Genomic DNA, 9678 nt, shown 5'->3' with positions numbered 1-9678 from the left:
TAGTACTTTTTTGTTTTTAAGGTTTACACCGTTACTATAAAGATAGACTGTTTTCCACTCCATGACAACTAATGCAATAAAAACAGAAGCAAATCGAAGAAAACGACTCCAGAGAGTTTCTGACTTTGAAGGCTTATGGCTACCACCTCGTCCTAAAAGACAACAACCACTGCAGACAAAGGAAACAGGCTTTGTTCTGTCTGCTTAAAGAGTGAAACAAGATCAAACACAGTCTGTGACCAGAAAAGAAAGAAACACATCAAAAAGTCAATGCTCTTCCCCGACCAGGACAGTAGCTCAGCTTTTGCAATGTCTCCTGGTCCAGTGAGAGACAGAGAGAGGTCAATAGATAGACGAGGAGGCAGGAGAGGAGTCGCTGATAGATATCGGAGCGATTTTTCTATTCGTGGGTGGGTGAGGAAAAACAAGGGAAAAGAAAACAGAGAGAGCAATGATCGGAGGGTGAAAACAAAAGCTTACCAGATTTCAAATGAGCAGAGGTTTAAGGTGTGGTTCAACATGAATTGGATTTGCTTATCTTTTGTTTTGTTACAATATCAATATACATGTTGTTTCAAGTATCTCCTACGGATGTGGCATGTTGCCACAAATGCTCCCAACACGCAGTGTTTGGCTGCCAGAGCGGGAGAGAGGTGCCAAAATGGAATACAATGGAAACTGTAGAAAGAAATGGAATAATCAATAGTGGATGAAGTACAGGAGGGAGATGATCGAGGAGAAGAGAGAAGACTGATACAGGAAAGGACAGATGCAACGAGAAAAGCACATATGAGGAGAAGGAGAAGGATAAGTGAGTTAAAAAAGCCAGCAAACCAAAAAAACCACAGTGGTGTTGTACAGCGCTGGGCCGATGGGGATTTCCAGTATTTTCTTGTTTGATTTGTCGTGGTTTATAAGACCTCTTCTCGTTCCTTCTTCTTCCTCTTATTTGTCTTCTTTTTCTTCTCTCCTAAGCCCGGGTTGCGTGGGGGAGATAAGTCGTTGCTTTTCGGTGTTGCAAAAAATGACTACAGGAGGTTTCAGCAGGATCTACAGGCCTGGTGGGAGAAGGGATGAACGAGAGGAGGAAATAAGGCAGAGAGAGGGGAGAGAGGAAGGGAAAAAGAGAGGAGACACGGTAAAAGTCAAGGTCATCGCCGAACCAGATCAGCTGCAATCAATTACACAGGACAGGTGATGCTATCGCATTATTAAAAATTCAATAAGAAAAGAAGAGAGAAGTTCGAGCTGTTCGCTCTTAGGCGCCTTTAGGCACCATCAACCACGTTATTGTCTTTAATGTGAACGTCCACACTAAAACGGTGTCAGCGTGTAGCTTCTTTAGCATTCCGGACAGGTCGATCAATACAAGCAGCTCTCCCTAACGTAAGAGCACGGACTAGTACACCGAGCTTTTGATTTGCCTTTAAGAGGCAGTTTCTAGAGCGGCTGCTGCTAAGATTAATTGGGCACTGATGTGTATCTGTACAATACTTAAAAGTTTACTTCAGATCGAGTACTGAGGACTGCCCTGAGGCCAAAAATATGATGTTCAACCGCGGCCAAGCCCGAACATCATGGTGGGAACCTCAAAGGTCATATGTTGGGTTTGGGCAGGGGGGGGGGGGGGGTGTAGTCGGGTACATTTTCTAGTAATGTGACAGCTTGTCTCATCAGTCTGGCACAACTGCTTTCAGTGAGGTAGTTTCAAATTTGATACAGCAACGCATATAGTCACATAAATACACACAGCTGGCACACGCACGCACACAGACGCACACTGCAGCATGAAATGTGAAAGTTTATTGATTGCCTCTCTGGCAGCCATCTCCGCATAGTCTGCCTTCTATTTCTGATATGTCTGGAGACGGCTGAGGGTTGGACAGAAACCCTTACTCCTGTTTGCCATTTTCATTATCCTGCCGCCTCTTTTTCTTCCATTACCTCCATTTTTATCTCTTCTCTGATATGATGTGATTACATGTTGGATACGGCACGTTTTGGACAGTCTTAGTTACACACCCGTGCTTTTTGAGTCCATTCATCAGCACTTTATTGAATTAAATGGAATTACAAGTTAATAATACTAAACATAACTTTTACTGTTAAGACCTGCTCCACTAATCCACATTATTTTGTGTTAATTCATACGAATCCACGCTAAGAAGGGGGATTCTCAGGTTCTTTATGTGAATGTGCACTGTCGACAGAGATGAGCAGCTAATTGGTCCCCTTACAGTCGAGGAAGTAAAATAGAGCATAATCAGTATCCGGTCGTTAAGTGATGACGTGACGAATCCTACTTCCGGGTCTAAAGTAGTCTGCGTTTAATATGGCTTTTGTGTCGTTAACATGTTTAATGTTTTGTATTTTCTTCTATTTAATCTCAAAAAGCTCCTAAAACAGTCAGTGATCACTGTTGACCTCCCTCGGCTTTTATTACCGCTAATCATTTATTTAAGCTCAGTTTTTAAAACCTTAGGATGTAACTACAGCCCAGCCCATGCAGCAGTATATGAATGACTAACCTCGTATTGTGGATGGATTATCTCAGTTGTTCTCCTGGCTGAAGTTTGGTCCTTTTACAGCATCCTGCCATGCGATTACATTTGTTCCTGACCACCGAGAACACTCACGTTAACTTTTATCGAGTGGAAAAAAAGTTAGCTTGTTTATATTATGCTAACATAGCTGTGTCGCTAGCGGTCACGTAGCACATCATTATATACCAGCTAGCCCAACTTCAGTAACCCTACAAACGTCACTGCTGTTTAGTTTTCTGTCTTCATTTATGTTGGAAGTGATAACAGAGCTGTACGTTTGAATTTGTTTCCAAAACCCCGCAGTCAGGACATGCTATATTGTATTTAGATAGAAGCTAGCGAGCTAACTTCATGCTAACTTCTAACTCCGTTAAATGTCATAAATTCCGTTTTCATGGATGCCTGGATGTTAAACTCAGTTGTTACACCTGGTAGAGCAGAACGCTGATCATTTTATTAAAGATGAAAGACTTTAGACAGTTTTTCAACTCTCAGTAATGCCATAGTGATCGTTTGATATATGGACCTGCAGCGGAGTTTAGGCCCAGACATGGCTAGTGACGTCAGACTGAACAACCGGATACTGTATATTGTATACAAATGAAACAAAAACATCGACAGCGCTCCTGTCTTTCCTAAGCTCCTTCCACCAGAGGAATCTCACATCACTGCACCTTACTGTAGGTCTTCAAAATAGACTTTCTCACAGTTTTTATTACTTAATTGATCGGATCATAAGAAATTGTATCATTTCTTGTCCCATGTTCGGTTAAATCTTCTAAAACCTTAAAATGCAGTCTGCAGAATGAAGGAGAACCTGGTTCCAGCACACACAGCCGTCTGATACTTTCTGTCTGATACTTTCTGTCTGATACTTTGTATTTTAATAGCTTTAACGTAACACGTATAGTGCTCTTACCTTTTGAAGCTTATGCTATGTTTTTTAATAACAGCTCATTATACAGCACTTTCCTTACTTAACAGGCTTACCTGTAAACCTTGCATTTTACTGCTAATCTAGCAAAATGCATGCAACAAAATGTGTATAAAACAACAAATTTGTAGGTGGCAATTTGTCATAGCTAGTTTTTCTTTCTAAAGCGTTTACTGTTGCATTATTCTTTATGGATTTCCATTGTCAGCACATGAGTGGGTGCATGAGTTACGGTCACAGCTCTTGTGTGCTTTGTATAATAAGTTGGCAGTCAGTATCAGTCAAAAAAAAAAACAATGCATTTGACATGCCAGCATGCCTTTCAGTCATTTCTCTGTGTAAGCACTCCCTTATCTTTACCTCTCTTTCTGTCTCTTTGTGACATTATGAAGCTATCTTGAGGAAAGTGAGCTATAATTGTCCCTAACACTGTAAAATGGAAAAAGATGGAGTTCTGAGTTAGCTGAATATAAAAGGCATTTATTTATTTAGTACTTGAAGGTACTCGAAACTCAAATACTAGGTTTGCAAGCCTAATGAGAGTCTGACAGCATTGTTCTTTGCCTAACAAAGACAAGTAGATGCAAGCCGTGACATTCAACTAAATTCAGTTTTATTTATACAGCACCAAATCCCAACAACAGTCGCCTCAAGGCGCTTTATATTGTAAGGTAAAGACCAAACAATAATAGAAAGAAAACAGAGAAAGGCCCAACGATCACATGACCCCCTATGAGCAAGTTCTTTATGTTATATGTTTACGTTACGTTAAATTTCTTTATTCACACTGTTTACTGCGAAGTGTCAAACATGGATGTACGTATAGATGTGCTGTAAATATAAGACAGTGTTAAGAGTATAAGTGATATAACAGTACTTTTCACTTCCCCATTTATTTATGTTCACATTCATATTCTTTAGTTCCCCTTTCATTTCTCCAACCGCTGCCATAAAGTGAATCAGTAGAAGAAGCATTATAAAGAAACTGTGTTAATAAGCCTTACTGCGCTCTCCGTGTGCGTGTGTGTGTGTGTGTGTGTGTGTGTGTGTGTGGGTGTATCAGTCAGACGTTTGGACACACCTTATCATTAATGGGTTTTCTCTATTTTCATTTAGAAGGAGGTTTAAGGTTTGGCTCAACCACACCTTAAACCTGAAGGTAGCTGTTATCCTTCAGATGCTTGATAGATTCTGACTGAAGGCATCAAAACTATGAATGAACACACTGGAATTATGTAGTAAACAAAAAAAGTTGGAATGACTCAGAACATGTTTTATATTTCAGATCCTTCCTAACAGCCCTTTGCTTTGATTCCTGCTTTGCACACTCTTGGCCTTCTCTCCGTGAGCTTCATCAGGTCGTCACCTGAAATGGTTTCCAACAGTCTTGAAGGAGTTCACAGAGATGCTGAGCACTTGTTGGCCCTTTGCCTTCACTCTGCGCTCCATCTCATCCCAAACCATCTCCACTGGGTTTAGGTGACTGTGGAGGCCAGGCCATCTGACACATCACTGCATCTCTCTCCTTCTTAGTCAAATAGCCCAGACACAGCCTGGAGGTGTGTTTGGGGTCATTGTACTGTTGAAAATAAATGATGGTCCAACTAAACCCAGACCAGACGGGATGGCATGTCGCTGCAGGATGCTGTGGTAGCCATGCTGGTTCAGTCTGTCTTCCATTTTGAATAAATCCCCAACAGTGTCACCAGCAAAGCCCCCCCACATCATCACACCTCCTCCTCCACGCTTCAAGGTGGAAACCGTGCATGCAGAGACCAGAGATAGAAAAAGTTGCTGACATCCAGAAATCCTACCAGTGGCTGGACAAAGCTGGACTGAAAGACAGCACAGAGGCACTAATCATGGCAACACAGGAACTAAGTACACGATCCATAGATGCTGGGGTCTACAAGGCAAGACCCCAGGTGCAGGCTGTGTAAAGATGCCCCTGAGACAATCCAGCACTGAGACAGCAGAGTGCAAAATGCTAGCAGGCAGGCCATACATGGAGCGCCATGACCGAGGCTAGCGTAGTATGCAGATACATCGGAAGTCTCGAGGTCAAAATGGGAGATGCCCCCCCGAGGGTGGTCAAGAATGACTGAGCCAAGATCCTTTCGGAGTTCCAGATACAGACAGACAAACTGGTGATGCCAAACTAACCAGACATAGCAGTGGTGGACAAGCAGAGGAAGATGGTCATAATGACAGATGTTATACAGAGTGACAGCAACATCAGGGAGGAGGAACATGAGAATCTTGAGAAATACCAAAGACTCAGAGAAGAACTCGAGAAGAAGTGGAGGGTGAAGGTAACAGTGGTCCCAGTGGTAATCGGAGCATTCGATCCAGTGACACCCAAGCTCCAGCAAATCCCGGGAACAACATCCGAGATCTCTGTCCAGAAGAGCGCAGTCCTGGGAACAGCAAAGATACTGCTCAGGACCCTCACTCTCCCAGGCCTCTGGTAGAGGACCCGAGCTTGAAGGATAAAAACCACTCCCAGTGCGAGGGGGGAATATTTATAAACCATGGATAAGCTGGAAACCTGGTCACTCTATGACTATGAAGTACTCACCTGAAAGACTACTAGAAGATGTGAGGGCAGCATTATGGACAATGCCTACTGCAACCATCATTAAAACTAACCAGACGATCTACACAATGGTAGCAGTGATCCTTCAGATGCTATAAGATGAACAGCTAAAAGGAGCAGAACCCTCCATGGAGAAGAAGACTAGAGGTCAAGATCAAGGCAGTACAGAGGGAGGTTTGCCAACTATCAAAACTGTGGAAAGAAGTCATAAAGAAAGGAATGCCAAAAAGTACAACAAGCTGCCCAAACCTGAGGTCTTAGGAACTGCAAAACAAAGACTGGTAGCCTTGTATAGCTGCTTGAAGAGCCAGGAGTATAAAAAAGATGTTCTCCACTCAACCATCAAGGTTTACTTGGGTGGAGTGGAAGGAAAACATTATTAGAACTGCCCCACCAAGGCTGAAGACACATCAATAGTGGAAAAGCATATGAGAGAATAATGCTCACATAACAACAATGCTTGGTGTCCTGATTCCCGAGGATCCAACAACCTGCCTCAATACAACATGGAAGCTCCTGTCAGGCATCATAGTGGCTAAGACGAACAATACACGAGCAAACAAGACAAACACCATCTCCTGGTAGAGCAATAACTAAAGACTGGAAGACCAGACTGAGCAACCTAAAAATATAAAAGATTAACAGAACCATAAAAAAGTCTTCGTCAGGATGTGGCTGGAAAAGCCCGATTCAAGCTGATTGCACAAGTCAAGTTACTACATAGGCCTGATCCCCCTCAGCCAGATCATTAACAAGGCTGGCTACACACACCCACTATGGAACGGAGCAACCATTAGGCATCTCCTCTAAGATATCAAGCTGTATGCCAGGAGTGAATGACACAGTGATTGACTGATCCATACCACACGGATCTACAAATGCAACATCGGAATATCATTCGGACTAGAGAAGTGCAGACGGATGATAACAAACAGAAGGAAGGTAGTGGGAACTGAGGAGACTGTACTACCAGAAGGCAACCCAGCACACATCAAAGATAAGCAATAGAGCTGTTTCTGAGTTTTATTTACCAAGATGGACATGTGCCTCGAGTACGAGAATTTTGTGAAATTGGTTCCCAAGAAAAACGCTCATCACCTGCTCCATGTCAGCTCCCCTGATGCAAACAGGGAGCTGTCTCTTTGCCTCCTTATTGCTAAAATTAATAACAGTCAGCTGGGTCGTGTTGTTGAAAAAGATTAAGCAGATTAAAAGTTCTGTTTTAAGCGTTTGCACCGATTTATCCAAATGTTAAAGCCTGTAGGCAAGACTCAGTAGTTCAACAGTATCTGCTTGCAATAATAGTTTGATTCTATGTAAAGTGTGAATAAAACTGTGCACAGTACTAAAGTCCTGGAATCTAAATGTGACACTACCGTAATTATTATTAACCTGTAATGAAAGTAAGCTGTAAGAACTCTTTTCAGGGGCTGGTATTAATACAGAACTTTGCCCGGCTGTGGAAATCAAGCAGCTGGTGTTAAAATCTGCATTACCTTGTCTGTGTTATACATTTTTCTTGACTTTTGCTTCCAGTTTGGGGACTGAGAAGCTCCTACGTGTCCCTGCCGTTTAGCAGATGTATAAATGTAGCAATAAATCATTCATAATACATGAGGGCTGCCTGATGCAACAAATTCATAATCATTAACTATTAATGAAGCCTTTAAGCATGACTTGCTAATGATCAAGAAATTATTCAAACATCTTTAAAGCAAATACAGCAACGTTTTTGGTGTCCCAAAAATGTCAACATGTACAGTTTCCATGTTACTCTGTGTTTTCTAGTAGTATAAGTTACTTGTCATTATATATGAATACACTCTGATGGTATCAGAGCACTCGTTACAGTACAGTCAGAGCTCAAGTGGTTCAAGCCTGTTGTCTTAAGAAACAGGGCACTAATGTATCGTTTCATATCTTGGTTCAAAGATCTTCACAGCGTGATTCAGTGAAGGAAGAGACGACCCTTCAGCCATACGCATCTTTCTGGTGTGCGGCCTCTTTAAGGAAAGCTATGAAAAAGTCATATTTATACAAGAGTAAATAAGCCCCTAAACATCCTGTCTCAGTAGCTGGGAGGGGATTAGTGCAGAGCTAGAGAAGGAAGACGAAAAGTGGCTGTCAGAGCAAAGCGAGGGATCAGAAAGGAGGAATAGTGTGGTCTAAAACCCCAGAAGGATGGAGGTAAATTAGTGGCATCTGGGCTGGGAGTTGTTTGTTGTGTTTAATGATAAATGCCTTGTTTTTACTCCACCCTCTCACTGTCTCTCTCTCTCGCCTATACCCTTGGAATTACATCATTACACTTGCTGAAAACACAGAGAAACAAAATCTGCAGTTCTCTGCAGTGCATTAATGCAGCTGAAGCTTGTAATCCTGGGAGGAAAAGAGTTTAGCATGCAGTTTGAGCTGGAAGACCTTCCTAGGTTGACTCAGAGCAGGTACGATGAAATGCGGGATTGAGAAAGCAAAAAAAGAACTTTGGCGCTCCTTCCACTAGTTTTCATTTTATCAAATCATTTCACATAAGCCAAATAAGCAAAGTAAGTCACTCTGGGCCACAACATATCAATCTTCAAAATCCAGCAAAGTCCACACTACCACCACTAAAATACACTTGATTTATACACTGTCCATATTGGCCAACTTACTGCTTCCAGCCTCACATCATCAACTTTGAACTTTTTTTTGCAACAGTGAGGCTGCTGCAGGGAGATACTGCATGTTCTGTGCAGGGCACGCAAGTTCACATATAGACTGATAGGGGGCAGTGTGGTCATCTATAACAGTATTCCACCTGTGAGTTGTATTAAGCAAAGAAATACTCCTTGTAATTCTAAAATTAGGACTCGTGCTTATGAGTCACTTTAGTTTTTGAGTGCATCTGTAGCCTGTGGGGAAAAAACCTGACTGACATCACTTCGTGTGCCCGTTTAGGAAATTCTCTGTCTTGTGAAGAATAGAGATTTAGCACCCTCCATCTAAACGTGCATTTGTACGTGCGTTTGCCATAATATATCTGCATGTATTCTCTCCTACAGGACTATAGAATAATACTGTAATTGTGTCCTACTTTCATGATAATCTTTGTGAATTTGTGTATACGAAGTGATTTTTGTGCGAGTCTGTGGCAGAGGGAACTACAAAGAAAGCTTTACAGTGGGAGGGAGTGGAAGTAGGCCCCCGCAAAGCCCTGGGATTTATCTACCAATCCTGCAAGTGCAAACAAAGGGTTGTTGAGCATTAGAAGACACAGTATATGTTGGCACACTGCAAATACAGACACACACTTGTACTCTGTATTCGTCCAGCGGGGTTACATATATTATGTATTGGTGTGAAAACCAAGCCCAGTGATGCATTATTTGGCTGAGAGCTGATGCGGAAAGCAAGCTAGGACATGGTGGAGGGGATGGATGGATGCAGGTGGGATAAGGTGAGACTGGAGTCCAGTTCTTTGCTATATTAAGTACATGCTTCACAACTCTTTTGGTCCAGTTAATGTAAAGCACAAAGGGAAATCTGCCATAGAGGCGGTCAGATGATGCAGCTTTCTTTTCTCCGTCTCCTCCATTGATACTGTTTCTACCTACTGAATGCTT

At 42.3% G+C, this 9678-nt stretch overlaps 1 protein-coding gene across 1 annotated transcript in view; it reads right to left on the bottom strand.

Annotated features, from left to right (window-relative positions):
- Positions 1 to 549: 549 nt before the first annotated feature.
- The window catches only part of LOC120730458 (cadherin-13-like), a 169869-nt gene continuing 160740 nt past the window's right edge, over positions 550 to 9678 (bottom strand). Inside the window, 1 exon segment of the mRNA XM_040026866.1 lies at positions 550 to 1058. The gene's annotated coding sequence lies outside the window, so the exon portion shown is untranslated.

Source organism: Simochromis diagramma, unplaced genomic scaffold, assembly GCF_900408965.1.
Source record: "Simochromis diagramma unplaced genomic scaffold, fSimDia1.1 OVJJ01000293.1, whole genome shotgun sequence".
Lineage (NCBI taxonomy): Eukaryota > Metazoa > Chordata > Actinopteri > Cichliformes > Cichlidae > Simochromis > Simochromis diagramma.
Note: the sequence above shows the minus strand (reverse complement) of the source record. Positions and strands in the feature narration are given on the sequence as shown.